The 17,400-nt window shown below is 43.1% G+C and overlaps 1 pseudogene across 1 annotated transcript; it reads right to left on the bottom strand.

Moving 5' to 3' along the window:
* Positions 1–8,859: 8,859 nt before the first annotated feature.
* On the bottom strand, positions 8,860–9,566 carry LOC115066754 (annotated as a pseudogene). Its single transcript, XR_003848484.1, has 2 exons — positions 9,456–9,566; positions 8,860–9,371 (listed from the first exon to the last, which is right to left on the bottom strand). The product of XR_003848484.1 is annotated as an immunoglobulin heavy variable 3-33-like (transcript).
* Positions 9,567–17,400: the final 7,834 nt, after the last annotated feature.

Below are 17,400 nucleotides of genomic sequence, written 5' to 3'. Positions count from 1 at the left end.
CTCGGGTTGGAACTCTGAAAGAACTTAGAGCTCAGAGCTCACAGACGTCAGAGACACTGATGACAGTCACATAATTTTAGACAACATGGGAGCTCTGTACGTACCATTTACTTGTTGAGAATTTACTACACTGTATTGCAGAGATGGCTCAGCAGGTTAAGAGCACTCACTACTCTCCCAAGAAACTGGATTTCATGCCTAGAACCCAAATCAAATGTCTCACAACTGCATGTAAATACAGCTCCAGGTGAATCAGACATCTCTGTCCTCTACAGGGACCTGCAGTCACCTTCAAATACCCAAACAAACACAAGGCACACACATGATTCAACAGAATGTTTAAGAATAAATTACCTAGCATTCTTTGTTTACTAACGTCCCCATGATAGACGTGTCCTGTGTGTACTAGTGTACTCAAAAGAATGGGAAATTAAACTCTCTCACAAGGACTTGCTTTTCCGTACAGAAGCTCAGGCCATCCTGTGTCTAACTCACTGCCTGGGCCTGTGGTCCTCAGTGCTGGGAACAGCCTCTTCTAACATGATGCAGGTCCTGGACCAACTCACATCTCTGTCTTCTACAGGGACCTGCAGTCACCTTCAAATACCCAAACAAACACAAGGCATACACATGATTCAACAGAATGTTTAAGAATAAATTACCTAGCATTCTTTGTTTACTAATGTCCCCATGATAGATGTGTCCTGTGTGTACTAGTGTACTCAGAAGAATGGGAAATTAAACTCTCTCACAAGGACTTACTTTTCTGTACAGAAGCTCAGGCCATCCTGTGTCTCCCTCACTGCCTGGGCCTGTGGTCCTCAGTGCTGGGAACAGCCTCTTCTAACATGATGCAGGTCCTGGACCAACTCAGATGTTCTTTGTAAGATCCCTATGAAGCGAAACTTGAAATTTTACTGAATTTTATTTATTTATTTCTGAAGTAAGGCTGTCTTTGGAGGCATATAAGGACAAAACCCACATAAATTGTCTCAATTGAAGCTGAAAACCCTTTCGACAAAGTTCAACTTGCCTTCATAGTAGAAGTCCTGGAGACAGACCGTATCTTAAAATAATAAAGGCTCCATACAGGAAACCTAGAGCCAACATTATATGTGATGGAGACAAAGTGAGGGCGTTTCCTCTACAATCAGGAGTGAGGCAGGGATGCCGATCCTCTGCTCTCATATGAGATAAAGTGTGTGAAGGACAAGAGACAGCACCAGAGGATAGAACTAGGAGAGGGAGAAGCCGAAGTAGTCCTACGTGTGATGCCATAATTCTAAAACATGTTTCATTATTATTATTCTTTTTATTTTATGTGTGAGTGTATTGCTTGCATGTATGGGAGTGCACCCGGGTCATGCAATGCCACGGTCAGTAGAGGGCTTCAGAGTCCCCTGGAACTGGAGTTAGGGATGGTTCGTAGCCACCATGTGGGTGCTGGGAATAGAACTCGGGTTCTCTGCAAGAGCAGCCAGTGCTCTTAACCGCTCTCCAGCCCCAGTAATTCTATTTTTAAAATACCCAGTCTACTGGAAAACTATGAACATTTTCAGTTAAGTTTCATGATACACAACCAGAATAAAAAGACCAGAATCCTTCCTATATGGGAACAATGAACTCATAGGTCAGTAAATCAGGAAAAATCTCATTCAAAGAACTCCAAATATGAATTATCTAGGAATACATGTTACTGAAAAAAGGGAAAGTCTCTCAAATGAAAAAAATCCAGAGACGTCTGCCTCCTCCTGTCCGTCTCTTTCGGGCTCTTTCTCCCCCTCTCCCTTCTTGTTTCCATTTTCTCTGGCCTTTGTGGTTCCGTCCGGATAACTCACATGTAAGGATTTGATCCACAAATGCGAAAGCACATCTGTTGCTTGTTTTTCTGAGTCTGTGTGACTTCACTTAGCACAGCACCTTTGAGCTCCATCCATTTCCCTGGAAATTTCACTATTTTCTCTTTCTTTACCACCGAGTAGAACTGCATTGTGTAAGTGCACCTCATTTTCATTATCCGTTCACCTGCTGAGGGACATTTAGTTCGTTTCCATTTCTCAGCTATTGTGAAAAGAATAGCAACAAATTCGGGTGTACGTGTATCTCTGCAGTAGAATGAGATCTTTGTGAACATGCCAAGCAGTGGTATAAGCAGATCACACAGACCAACGCATCCCTCCACTGTCACCAGTGAAACTTCCTCATGCTACCGAGGGTGATGAGTCAAGACGGCCACAACTGGCCAAAGTGTAGAGAAAAAGAGACTGCAGAGTGCTTGTCCCTGGATAGGACTCATATTAAACCTCACCCACCCAGGGCTCAAGGACCTCTGCAGAAGAGGGGGCAAAAAAGATTGTTTGAGCCAGGGTGGTGCATGAGTAACCAACGCAAACTCAGTAGGACAAAAGCCAGCACAGAGCTGGGGAAACGGGCAGAGTCTTTCATGTCTTTGGTAAGGTTTATTCGCAGATTTTTTTGAGACTACTGTGAACTGACGGGTTTCCATGAACTCTTTGCCCAGTTGCTTGTTATTGGTGTACAGGAAGGCTACCGATTTTTTAGAATTGATTTTGTAACTTGCCACAGTGTTGATCATTTCAAGACATTTTCCGGTGGATTTTTTGATATCACTCTTGTATAACATTATATAGTCTAAAAACAGGGATATTTTGACCTCTTATTTTCCAAGTAGTAACCCTTCAATTTCCTTTTCTCTCCTTACTGTTCTAGCAAGAGTTTCAAGCACTGTATTGAAGAGGAGTGGAGACAGTTGACAGCCTTGTCTGGTTCCTGATTTTAATGGGAATGCTTCCAGTTTTTGTTCATTTATACTTATTTTGACTATAGTTTTTTTTTTGTATATAGTTTTAATTATACTGAGGTATGTACCTTCTGGTCCAATTCCCTCTAGGATTTTTACCTAAATGTATGTTGGATGTTGTCAAAAGTCCTTTCTGCATCTATTGAGATGGCCATATAAGTCAATTTATTGTAATTGACTTACATATTAATTGACCTATGTATATTGAACCATCCATGCATGTCTGAAATAAAGCTGATCATGGTGGATGATCTTTTTGTAAATTTTTTGAGTTTTTGTGAATTTCATATGACATGTTAATCAAATTTAGACCTCCTCCCCCTTATGCATCACCCCTTCCCACCTGATTTCATGCATTCTGTCGTATATATTAAGGCCTATTTGGTCAAGCATTTGTACACAGGTGTCCCCTTGTGCAAGGTCACCCACTACAATGTGTGTCCATATGTCGTTTGTGAATATTTTGTTGAGAATTTTCACATCTGTGTTCATTAAGGATCTGGGCCTGTAGTTTTCTTTTTTGTTGTGACTTTACCTGATTTTGGTGTTAGAGTGATACTGGCTTCATAGAAGGAGTTTGGGAGTTCTCCCTGTTTCTGTTCTTTTGAGTAATTTAAGAAGAACTGGCTGTGTATCTTCTGGGAGTGTTTGGTAGAATTCTGCTGTGAATCTCTCTGGGCCTAGGCCTTTTGTAGTTGGGAGGTTTTGTGTTACTGTTTCAGTTTGTTATGGGTCTGTTTGAACTGTTGATCTTTTCTTAATTTAGTTTTGGTGATTTCTAGGAATTTAGTAATTCATTCTTTTCTTTTAGATTTTCAAGTTTAATAGAGAATAGTTTTTTAAATTATCCCTGTATAATGTTCTGGAAGGAATTTAGTAATTCATTCTTTTCTTTTAGATTTTCAAGTTTAATAGAGAAAAGTTTTTTAAATTATCCCCGTATAATGTTCTGGATCTGTGTGTGTGTGTGTGTATGTGTGTGTGTGTGTGTGTGTGTGTGTGTGTCTGTGTGTGTCTGTGTGTGTGTGTGTGTGTGTGTCTCTGTGTGTCTCTGTGTGTCTCTGTGTGTGCCTGCTGTGTGTGTGTGTGTGTGTGTCTCTGTGTGTGTGTGTCTCTGTGTGTCTCTGTGTGTCTCTGTGTGTGCCTGCCTGCCTGTTGTGATGTTTCCCCTTTCATTTCTGATTCTGTTCATTTGGATTTGCTCTTTCTTTCTTTTGGTTAACTGGTCTAAGGGTCTTTCCATCTCATTTACCTTTTCCAAGAACCAGTTCTTAGATTCATTAATTTTTTGTGTTGTTTTCTTTGTTTCTATTTCATTAGTTTCTGCTTTGATTTTTGTTATTTCTTCTCACAGGCTGGGTTTGGCTCTGGTTTGTTCTTGCCTTCCCTGAGTCTTGAGTTGTACTGTTAAATCATCTATTTGTATTCTTTTTGACTTTTTAATGTAGGCACTTAGAGCTACATACTTCTCTCCTAGGACTGCTTTCAAAGTGTACCAGGGGATTTGCTGTGTTGTATTATTATTTCCATTTAGTTCCAGGAATACCTTTATTTATTAATTTCTTCTTTGACCCATTCAGAACTAAGCAGGTTGTTTAATCTCCATGAGGTTTTTGTTACTAGAGCTTTTTTTAAGCTGGTGATTTTGAGCTTTATTGTGTTGTCTGATAGAATGCATGGAATTATTTCAATATTTTTTGTATTTGTTGAGGTTTTTTTGTGCCCCAGTATGTGATCAGTTTTAGAGAACCTTGTGTGGGGTGCTGAATAGAAAGTGTATTCTTTGGTGCTTGGGTGGAATATTTGGTAGGTACCTGTTAGGTACATTTGATGTATGATGTCATTTAATTCAGACGTCTCTCTGTTTATTCTTTGTCTGGTTGACCTATCTGTTGGAGATAGTGGGGTTTGAAGTCAGCAACTATTACCAACTTGGTGTTAATCTGTGTTTTATTGTCCTGTAGTACTGTTTTTCTGAAGCTGGGTGCACCAGAGTTTGGTGCATATACATTCATGACTGTAGTATCTTCTTGGTCAATTGTTCCTTTGATCAGAACGAAGTGACCCTCTTTATCTTTTCTCATTAGTTTTAATTTGAAGTCTATTTTGTCACATATTAAAATTGCAACTTTTGTTTGTTTCTTAGTGCCATTTGCTTGGAATATTTTTTCCATCCTTTCACCCTAAGGTAGTGCTTATCCTTGAAGGTGAGATGAGTTTCTTGCAGACAAAAAAAGATGAATTTTGTTATTAATCCATTCCACTAACCTGTGTCTTTTGACTGGGGAGTCTGACCTTTAACATTTACAGTTTTTGTTGAAAGATGTGTATTACTACCATTTTAATTTGTGTTCTTGGTCCCATTTTGTGTTTCCATAGTTATACTGTCATTTGTTTAGTTTCTGTAACCTCCTGGGTAGTCATTCATGTCTTAAAGCCCTGAGGTTGGTTTTTTTTTTTTTTTTTGGTCATTTCATTCAGTCATATATTTTTAATTTTTGAGCTTCAGCTAAGAGTTTATTCCTATCCACTCTGAGTACTTTGAGTTGTCTGTGTGTTCTTTCTTTGATCATGTTTATGACTGTTTTTTAAAATTCTGTGTCCTGAGGGTCTTCTAAGCGGTTCTTGTTGTAGTACACTTCTGGCGGATTTTGTTGGGGGCATATTATCTTTGTTTTTTGTATTACTTGTGTTTTTGCATTGTGCTTTGGGCTACGTATTTTTTTTTTGTTATGTGTCTGATGTGAAATTTGAGTCTGCTTTTGTTTAATCAAAGTTTGGGTCTCTTGTTGATGTCACTTGGTTGCCTTTTGCCTAGGTAGGAATACTTGGTGTGTGCTTCAGGGTCTCAGTTTTGATTTAAATTTTTTTTGATTTAATTATTTTTATTTTATGTGTATGAGAGTTATGCCTGCATGTGTATAAGTGCACCCATGTCATGCAGTTCCTGTGGAGGACAGAAGAGGGTGTTGGATCCCCTGGAACTGGAGTTATGGATGGTTGTTAGCCACCATGTAGGAGCTGGGATTTGAATCTGGGTCTTCTGCAAGAATAGCCAGTGCTCTTTACCTCTGAGCTATCTCTCCAGTCCCAACTTTTGATGTTTTTATTGGTGGGACAAGATTAATGAAGTGCTCTCTGCTGGGGCAAAGGGAATTCAAGGCTGTGGGGGTCCAGTGTCTGGGTTCTGACAGGCTAGTGCAGAAGTCTCAGGCAGGAAGAAAGGGGGTATGGTTCATAGGGCTAAGGCTGGGGTCGGGGCAGCTAGTCTGAATGTAGGAGATCAGGTCCAGTGGGGTCTGGGTTAGGAGGCTAGTCCAGAGATCCCTGGCAGGAAGAGCAGGAGCAGGCCTAGACATGCCTTGGCTGGAAGGGGCACAGTGTAGAGAGAGATGATGGAGCAGGTCAAGGTGCTGGGGAGTCAAGTCGAAGTGGTCAGGGTCTGACTTACCAGGGTAGGACATAGGTCTCTGGAAGGCAGATCAGGATGGGGGCCTATGGCAAGGTAGGGCTGAGGACAGTGTGAGGCGGGTCTAACTTACTAGGCTGGAGAGTGATGCTAACTTGGGTGCAGGGATCAGGACGCAGAGCTGATTAATCTTCTGACTGAGACAGGCTTTCTTTTGTGGGTGTGAGTTTATTTTATGAATAGCAACCTGTGCAGAAAAGTGTCAGACAAATGCTCCTTCACTAGGAGTCCCTTTCAGATGGTGTCTCTCCAGAACTGAGGAACATGCTTGTTTCTGTCACGTGCCTAAGTCATGAACTACCCCAGGGATTTCTTCTGCCTGTGGCCTGATGTCCTTCTTTAGGGTTTCACAGACTTTATGAGACTTTGTGGGTTGGGTTGACTTCAGCTGGGGAAGAATTCCCTGAGCTCCTGGTGTCTCTAATGTTTTACACCATCCCATGCTTGGAAATTTTCTCTGCCCCTTTGGGATGTGATACATTAACACAACTATCTGTTCAGGAGTGTCTGTATATCACTTTATACCTCATGTGATAGGACTATGACTCTGATCACAGGATTTCTCTGTGCTCTCCTCTGAGGGTCAGAGCAGCATGGTACCAGGTTAGGAGGGTCAGTGACTGAGGTGGAGATTGGAAGGTACCAGATCTTAGTCTGCTCACTAGAAATGTTGGGTCAGTAAAATTCTGACAGTGTATGGAACTGTAGAAATGGCTCATTTCTTAAAACCTGGTCCTATGATTTCTGTCAGTGGGCTGCCTCCGCCACTGTCTTCACACAGGAGGACAAGCTCTGGCTGCTGGCTCCAGCTTTAAAAAGCCTGCAGTGATGAACTCTCATCGACCGCCTGCCTGGGCTTCCATCTTTATACCATGATGGTTGTGGGTGGATTTTCCTTTCCTGGTAGAAATGACTAAAGGTCAGAATTAGCTAGCAGAAAGAGATCGCTTTGCAGGAGCAGAAGTAACCACGAGCCAAGCTTTTCCAAACAACTCCTGCCTGCATTTAATACCAATGCAAGCATTAGGCCTTAGGGAAGATGAAGGGATTGTTCTATTTTGCTTTCTGTTGCTGTGATAAAGCACTCTTACCAAAACCAACTTGGGAAGGAAATTGTTTATTTCATCTTACAGATTACAGTACATCATGGAAGGAAGTCAGGGCAGGATCTCAAGGCAGGAACTTGGAGGAAGGAATCGAAGCACAGACCACGGAAGAATGATGGTTACTGGCTTGCTCAGCTACCTTTCTTACACAGTGCGGGCCCACCAACACAGGGGTCTTGTCACCCACAAGGGGTTGCATCTTTCTACCTCAACAAGCAATTAAGAAAATGCCCCCACAGACATACCTGTAGGCCAATATGGTTTAGGAAATTTCTCAGTTGAAATTTCCTCTTCTGAGATGTGTCAATTTGAAAACAAGCTTATTAAGCTACTAACGAATGGGTAGAAAAAAGGCAATTGTCCTTACTTACGTTGGAAAGACAGTTACTATATTAGGGGCTTTCCTTTAGTTTAGCATCACCCAGAGAGGGATTCCATTGTGGGTGTCCTCAGAATCCTGGATGCTCAACTATTATTCATACAAGACATATACCATACCAAAGATGATTTTTTTCTGATATTTGTTTTCCTATATTAGTTCTAAAGATGGTTTAGAAGATTAACTAGTAACATGTTCTAACACCAGCAGAAGACAATGACACAGCAGTGTTAGGAAACGGGTTAACAAGGTGTCGCTGCGTTCATCGGACATGAGTTGCTCCTTGCAGACAGTTGTGACAGGCTGGCAGGGGTCCCCCATCTGAACCCACAGTTAGACCTGACCATCAAGGTGCAGTGGCTCAGCTGCAGGGCCTCCCCATGGGACATCGTTCTGAATCTGTATTGCTTCATGAGGCACTGCAGGTCTGTGGAGCACAGGGTGAGTTCCTCCCTCCTGCACAATTGGTCAGTCTTTGCTCTTTCCTAGGAGACAACAACTCTGGATTAGACCAGATATCTTCTCATTGAGATCTGTGCAGTTGGAGAGAAACTCATTAAATTCTAGCAGGAGGGTACATTCACTGTTTAACCACAGAGGTGACAGTGAAAGCTGTCATTGTTTTCTGACAGCAGGCCTGCCTTATAAACAACTTTCATAATTTTACAGCTGAAACCGTTTCTGTTAGCATCCAGAACACATATTTCCCTGGAATGCCCTTCCCCTCTCCTGTGACTCCAGAGGTCACAGTGCTGCGAGACATGGATTCCAGCAGCTGCTCATGAATTTCATGACATGGTTTGTGTTCACAAGGGAAGACTCAGTCACCTTCAGGTTCCCCTGCTCCCAGTTCTACATGCAGATATCAACCTGAGTCTCAAATCCTCTTCTGGCCAGAGAATCTCAGTGATGCTCTGCCCTGAGTCTAGGAGATATCACTCTCCAGGGTGCCTGAGCATCCTCGGGATCTGATCCTGGGTCCACAGCACAGTGACTTCTGCCCTATGTGATGCTCTGCATCTTGTCAGGTAACGTGCACCCTCTATTTGGAAGTAGACGTCACAGCAAGAGAACAGAATTGTTTCTATTTGGAGACTTTAAAGATTAGCTCACGCCCTCCCTGTAGAGAGGAGCTGTTCTGTGATATGAAGAGACAACACACGGCCGCCCTGCCGGTCACATCCTGGGCTTCTGCTCTCAGAGGTCTTGTGCCTTGAGCGCCCCTGCTGGCTGTGAGCACACTTAAAGAACTTTTTGTTGGAGCTCATGGTATCATTATGTCACTGTGTCCTGCTGAACAGTAATAGGTGCCTGTGTCTTCCACTTTCAGACTGTTCATTTGCAGGGACAAAGTGTTCTTGGAATTGTCTCTGGAGATGGTGAATCGGCCCTTCACGGAGTCTACATAATGTTTCTGACTTCCATCATACCATATAACTGCCACCCACTCCAGCCCCTTCCCTGGAGCCTGGCGGACCCAGTTAATGCCATAGTTACTGAAGGTGAATCCAGAGGCTGCACAGGAGAGGGTCAGGGATCCTCCAGGCTGTACCAAGCCTCCCCCAGACTCCACCAGCTGCACCTCACACTGGACACCTGCAAACAGAGAATCCTGATCAGGAACCTGACACATTGTCTCTCTCACTCATGTCCACGCACACACTTTTCTCTAGAAATTACCTTTTAAAAGCACAACAAGGAAAAGCCAGCTCAGCTCCAGCTCCATGGTGAGTCTGTTCAGTGCTGGTCACTGAATGGGAACACAGGGAATGCAGGGCTGGGCTCCTCTGCTGAGCTGCAGGGTCAGGGCTGGGCTGGTTTTCATGAGCAGAGGGGGGCCCTATTTGCATGTCCTCCTGATACATAACAAGATGGGGCTGGACTCCTCAAAGAAGACAGTTTTTGTAGTAGATGTCAGAGATGTCAGGGTACTGATGACAGTCATAGACTGTGAGGCAGTATGTGTAACCTGCAGGTTGCTGGGCTCATCCTGTGTCAACTGCAGCTGTACAGGCTGATCCTGCCATGGATAACACAACAGTGAATACTTAACCACCTGCATGTTGGGGATCAGAATCAGTTCTTTTAAATTTTATTTATTAACTATTATTTTTTAATGTATATTGCTGCATATGTGTAAGTGCACCCATGTCTTACAATACCTACGGAGGTCAGAAGTGAGTGTCAGATCCCTTGGAACTGGAGTTACAGGTGATTTTTACCTGCGATGTGGGTGCTGGAACTGAACCCAGGTATTCTGTAGGCACAGCTAGTGCTCTTACCTGCTGAGCCAGCTTTCTAGCCCCCAAAGTCAAGTCAGCCTTGGTCTCAAGCAACTTTACTAGTAGAGCCATATTAGCCTGCTAATGTTATAACTACAGTTATTATGGGGATCTGTGGGTTGCTAAGTTATTGGGTGTTTTATCATAATTTATAATAATTCTCAATTTTCAAATTTTCTATTTGATGATAACAGACTAATTAAAGTATGTAAGCCTTTCCAACAACTGAATAGTAAACAGTAATGATCTGATTTAAACCAGATGAAAGAGCGTAACAGATACTTATTAGGGAAGAGATGTGAATCATCAACAGCACAACACAAATGTCAACATCTCCCCCACAAGAGAGGTGGAAATTAAAGGGAACTGAGGCAGGGGCGACGCTCCTCATTAGAATAACAGACGTTACAGAAGATGGAGCATTAAAATGCAGCTCTTGAGAAAACTTCCTGGCCCACAGCTCTCAGCCGGGAGAGCGGTGTTGGGAGAGTGAGGCAGAGCGAGGTCAAGTGAGCAAGTGACAGAGATCGATGGAGACAGACGGCAAGCTCTGCCCCCCACGGGTGCCAGGAGACAGACAGTGTACACAGGAACAGTGTGCACTGCACATGGGACCTATAAACGACGGTGCACTCCACTGGGTCTAGAGGACGCTGGGGTCCTTCCTCTCTCCAGCTCTGTCCACTTTCCACCCTGAAGTGCTTTCTTTATTTAAGAACTTCCTATGTTTCTGTTTGTGTCTACGTGTCCCTGTCCAATTCCTTGATCCAGGACACAAGAACCTGGAAATCCCAGCGGATGTTCACCAGACATTGACATCTGCCTGTAACAGTAACACCATATTACCCATCATATGGAGCAGTCAAGTGAAATTCATCAGACATATACGTAAGATGTTGGCCTAAGAAAATACTAGAAACCATACAGGGAGAAACCTCAAGGCAGCATATGCAAAGAGTATTTCATAGGCACACATAAGAAGAGGCAGAAAACTAGGAGGGAACAGATGTTATTACAATAAAGCAAAAGGTTTCTCTGCAGTCACTCAAAGGGAGGTCTTTCACGTCCGACATCGTGTTCCTTCCATACAGCCCCCAGGTACACATATGCACTAATGTTCGGACACCGTGTGTGCACTTCTCAGCGGGTATCAGAGGCAGTACATTTCCCTCTGACTTCCCTAGCCCCCCAAGATGCAGCCATCTCTACTCTCTCTCCTCGCATCAGACACAGAGAACCCCCATTATCCCCACCCTCCCCCCAATAACACATGGCATCCCCCTCTCCTGATTTCCCTCCTTCCCTGGTTCCTCTCCCATGTCCCTCCCTCCTCCACCCCCAGCTCCCACTTTCCCCACCTCCCCCTGGTAACGTGTTTCCTACTATGCCCCCCTCTTTTGGATTCTTTCTTCTTTACCTCGGAGTTTCCTTTCCATTTTCCTGGCTCCTGCTGCAACATCGGGAGATATACTCACACATAAGGGATTGGTGTTATGATTCGCAAGTGAGGGAAGACATATATCCCTTGATTTTCTGAATTTGTGTTACTTCACTTAGTAGAACAGTCACTATTTCTATTTATTTGCCTTCAAGTTTCATCTTTTCTTACTGTGACTAGAACTCCACTGTATAAAAGTACCACATTTTCATTATGCATTCCTCACCCGGGGGACACTTAGGTTGTTTCGATTTCACAGCTATTGTGAAGAGAACAGCAGCAAACATGGATGTACTGGTATCTCCACAGTAGGATGAATCCTTTGGGTATCTGCCAAGGAGCGGTATATGCAGATCATATCACAGATTCATTTTTAGTTTTTTAAGAGTTCTCCACACTGCTTTCCATAGTGGCTGCATGAATTTGCACTCCCACCAGCGGTGAATGAACGTCCCCTTTCTCCACATCCTCGCCAGCATTTACTCTTTTGTTTTCTTGCTCTTATCCAGTCTGACTTGGGTAGGAGGGAATTGTAAAGTGGTTTTTATCTGCATTTCTTGAATTACTAAGGATGTTGAGCACTTTTTAATGTGCTTCTTGGCCATTTTTATTTCTTTGTTTGAGAACTGTTCAGGTCCACAGCCCATCTTTTTATTGTGTCATTTATTTTCTTGTTTCTTTTTTTCTTTTTTTAGTTTTTTGTATATTCTGAATATTAACCCTCTGTCAGTTGTGTAGATGGCAAAAATTTCCTCCCACTTAGTGGGCTTCCCTTCACTTCCTTGGTCGTTTCTTTTGCTGTTATAGAAGCTTTGTAGTTTAATGAGGTCCCACTTGTTGATTGTTGACTTTAATTCCTGAGCAACTGGTGTCCGATTTAGAAAGTCCTTTCCTACACCTATATCTTGTAGGTTACTGCCAATGTTTTCTTCTAACAGTTTCAGAGTTTTGAGTTGGGGTTGACTTTTGTGCAAGGTGAAAGATAAGGATCTAGTTTCATTCTTCTGAAGGTGGAGATCCAGTTTTGCCAGCACGTTTTGTCGAAGATGTCTTTCCTCCATTGTGTGTTCTCGGCACCTTTGTCAAATATCAGGGGGCTAAAATTGTGTGTGCTCAGGTTTGGGTCTTCAATGATGTTCCACTGATCGATCTATAGATCACATTTTGTGTCGGGACCTTGTCATTTTTATGACCACAGCTCTTTCAAATATGGTGGGCTCCACAAGCAAGGGTCAATTCAAGTAGCACTGGGAGCCCAGCAGAGCATCTGGAGGGGAGAGGCAGGAGTTGCCCACTGTTGCAGGACAGAAGGACCGTGCCTGTCTTAGGGCCCACCTTCCTAGTGCAACAGCCACTGTCCGTAAACACATGTCAAGCTAGGACTGTGGCCTCCAAACCACCTCTGCACAAGTTGATAGGCAGTAGGTCAGGGAGGGATAGTCACCACAGCTGTGATCCAGCCCCAGTGCTGAAGGTGGCTTCCAGGCAGAGTGTTACATCGTGTGCTAATTCAACCAGAGTGGCTCACAGATGGCTTCTTTAATGGATAAACCCTTTTCCTATTTTCATGAAAAAGGAGTTGAGGATACATTCCGGTTCATACAGGAGTCTCATTTTATTTATCACTAATATCTCTTTCCATCACCTTGTCTAGGAGCAGACCCAGCACTACCCTGTAGTCTGAGGCTGAGCCAGGCTGAACCCAGCCATGAGAAGCAGATTCCTAATGGCAGACAGAGATGGTGTGCAGTCCAGGCTGGTGTGAGGAAAGGAGGAGCAGGTTCTCTTTCCTTATTCAGCACCACTGCAGTGAGAACTGCACACACAGTCACCAGATAGGCACCATTTGGAGAAAACAATTAAAACACCTTTACAGCAAGATGGAATGAGGCATTAGCACTGAGAAGCACCTGATAAAATAAGCAGAAGGAATAAAAGAATACTGCATCTTTGAGGAAATACGACACTCTAAAAATCTGTGGTCACTCATCAGTATAAGTGGTACCTAGTTCCACATCATTACAAACTCTGAACTACGGGTAGTAAAATGTCAATGCAAGTCATGGGTTTTCTCTTGGTAACTTATGATCACACACACACACACACACACACATACCACCACACATACACACACATCACACACACACACGCACACACCACACACACACACCACACCACACCACACACACACACCACACCACACACACACACCACACCACACCACACACACATACCACACCACACACACACACACACCACACCACACACACACACCACACACACACACACCACACCACACACACACACATACACCACACCACACACACACACACCACACACCACACCACACACACGCACACCACACACACACACACACCACACCACACACACACACACCACACCACATACACGCACACACACACACACGACACATACTCATATATTTGAAGTTAACTGGATTCACGACTTCCTTAGAATCTTGTTTGCCAGAACCCCAATAGAAGTCACTCTCTCACATACTCAACCTCTTTGTCCTACAATACTTGGAACATATTAAGAAATTGACTTTCAGTCTCTCGGTGTCCAGAACAGGTCTCACCTGCAGGGTTACTGAGCTCAACCTGTTTTCCCTGCAGCCACATAGGCTGATCCTCACTGGGACCCTGGGTGACAAGATAGTGGATCCCTTGATTTTTTAAATTCACACACTGTAGTCATTCATCAGTATCAGTGGTTGTTTGTTTGACATTACAAACTGAATTATGATGTAGCAAATTATCACTCAAAGTCACACATTTGCTCTTGCTTGCACTAACAGAGTGCTTATTTGTCCTGATATAAAAAAATCCAGTACTCTAGTCAGTTTGGCCTCCAAAGCTACATCACATCAGTCAGTGTCACTGTAATTGTTTCCAGAGAATCCTCAGGCTCCCTTTTCACAGGTGCCTCAAACGAATTATCCATTAACACTGTCAAAACACCTCTCTGAAGGGTGCTTCTTGTAGGGCACTTCTCTATCTCAAGTAAGGTATACTCAGCCTTTTACTGTGAGCAGTGAGTGAGAGCTCTGTGGGTGCTTTCCTGGGGATCATTGTAAGCAATGAAACAACCAGCAAAGAGCACAGACTGGGAAATCCCTGAAACTCCACAGTGCATGAGAAGGCCTGATGAGACTTGGAAGGACTGTGGGTAATGTCACCTAGGTCCTGCACACTGGAGACTCAGCCTTTCCTGGCTCTGCACAAGACACATGCAGAGGAATCACTGCTTCAGACTTTTGGGTACAAATCAATTCTTCCCCAGACCAAATATTCAAATGGGAAATCTGAAAAAAAACACAATTTTTAAAGTGTATCTTGTTGTGGGACACTCTTAGGACACAGAAACTGAATATTTCAGTATCCAACCTGTTCATAGAATGTGACATTAATTCAGGAAAGCTGTGTGGTTTCCCTTGCAAAAGTACAAGGAATAGTTGGAGATCAGCTAAAATTTAACAAGTCTTTTTAATGACCTTATTGTAATCTCATTTTAGAATTATAGATACTTGTTTAAGGACATGGAATACATTATCAGTATGTGTAGCTCCTTCCGGTGGGAATAAATGGAATTTTAAACATGTGTACAATGAAATAGGATCATACCCAGGCCCATTTTCCTGCTCTTACTCCTCCCGACACATTCTAAAATGTTCTCCTTCCAATTCGGTGGCTAGTTTTATATTTTTAACATTAAGGTAATTCCAGTTTTCATGGAATATGACAAAGTGAAGAGGTAACCAAAGCAAAAAAAGAGATCCATTCATTAAGCCAACCTTAAACATGATTTGAACTTGCCCATAAGGCACATGGTCCTCTGAATTTCTATGTTCTTGGGTAGCCCCTCCTGGTCCTGGAGAACCCCTTTTGGTACTGAGCACAACCTGCTGGTTCTGAGGACCTACAGGGAGGTTTGTGTCTGGGCTCACACTGAATTTCACTCACTGTGTCTCTTGAATAGTAATACATGGCTGTGTCCTCAGGCTGGAGATTGTTCAGATTTAAGAAAACTTGGCTGGACCTCAGCGGACGGCCCGAGAGTGCCTGGATCTGGTCTCCACCTGGTGCTGAGCTTCCCTAAATTGTGCCATGGCCAACTCCCTAACTGAGACCATGTGAGCCCCCTCTCACTCCAGGGCTAGACCCCTCTTCCCTACAATAACATACGGGCTGAGACCTTAGACTGCCCTAGAGTGCCTGGATCTGGCCTCTGTCGTTAGCTTCCCGAAATTGAGCTTTGCCCAACCGCCAACAGTGACCCCATGAGGCCCCTCCAAGTTTGCCAGAGCTAGACCTCTCTGTCCTGTAGTAGGGGCTGAGACCTCAGCAGACTGCCCAAGAGTGCCCAAATCGGGCCTCCCCTTGTCAAACTTGCCAAGTTGTGCTGTGAGTACCTGCTGGTAGGGGTCCAAACATTAGAAGGAAGCCTGAGTGCACCTGACTGGAGCCTGACTGGGGCCTCTATGGAAACTTCTCAGTAGCTGATCTGAAGCCATCAGTTCCCTCCAAAATAAAATCAGAGAGAAACTGAAACCTGGACCAACCAGCTTTACATACCCAATAAATAAACTACCTAGGCACATCAATAATATAAACTGAAGTAGACATCAACTCAAGAAAGGAAAGGTTTAGTTTCATATCAGAATCACAAACAACAAAAGAAATCCACATGCCAAAATCACAATGAAATAATAACATGGAAAACCAAAACAGCAGTTCCCCACCAAAATCCACCAGTCCTGTAGAAGAGTTCTACATGGAGAACCCCTAGTGATAACCCAGGACACAGAATTTAAAAGAACAATCCTAAACATGATCAAGGGATTCAACGAATTGAAAGAACAGAGGCACAAACAAATCAAAGAACCAAAAGAAGATAGGGATAAATTTATGAATGAAATCACAAAAGAGGTAGAAACATTGATGAATACTCAGGCCGAAATGAAAGCAGGAAGTGAAAAACTCAGTAAGCCAATTTGAAACAACAGGAGAAAGCCTCGCCGATAGAATGAATGAACTGGAGAACAGAATATCAACACTGGATGATAAAGTTGAACAATTGGACTGCTCAAGCAAAGATCATGAAAAATTTAAAAAATGGAATGAAACATGAAGGAAATGTCGGGACTCCATGAAAAGACAAAATCTACAGATCATAGGCATAGAGGAAGGAGAAGAATTTCAGGTTAACAGTATTGATCAGATCTTAAACAGGACTGTAGAAAAGAATTTCCAAAAATTAAGGAAAGACATGCCCACACAAATACAAGAAGCACATAGAACTCCAAAGAGACAGGATCAGGAAGGAAACTCCCCACAGCACATCATAGTTACAGAACGAAGAGACAACACTGAAAGGTGCAAAAGAAAACAACTCAGTTATAAAGAAAAACCCACTAGAATTACTGCTGACGTATCAGTGCAAACTATGAAAGCCAGAAGAGCCTGGACCAAGGTACTTCCAGTTCTAATTGACCATAGATGCCAACCCAGAATACTTTACACAACAAAAATGTCTATTATAGTCGAAGGGGAAAGAAAAATCTTCCACTACACAAATGGGCTGAAAGTACACACGTTTACAAAATCAGCCCTTCAAAGAATACTTGAAGCAGCACAAAGAATGGAGAATGGAACAACTAGACCCCAGGGCAACAGAAAGAAACAAAATGAAGGGATAATTGAGGAAACACAAAATTAGACAAAGATGCAAACTAATCAGAACGAGGGCAACCAGTACATACCTTTCAATAATAACTTTAAATATCAACAGACTGAATTCCCCAGTTAAAAGGCAGAGGTTAGTTGAATGGATTAAGAAACAAAATCCATCCTTTTGCTGTCTGCAAGAAACTCATCTCACCTTC

This window comes from Nannospalax galili, unplaced genomic scaffold (genome assembly GCF_000622305.1).
Source record: "Nannospalax galili isolate Female #2095 unplaced genomic scaffold, S.galili_v1.0 scaffold1152, whole genome shotgun sequence".
Taxonomy (NCBI): Eukaryota; Metazoa; Chordata; class Mammalia; order Rodentia; family Spalacidae; genus Nannospalax; species Nannospalax galili.
Note: the sequence above shows the minus strand (reverse complement) of the source record. Positions and strands in the feature narration are given on the sequence as shown.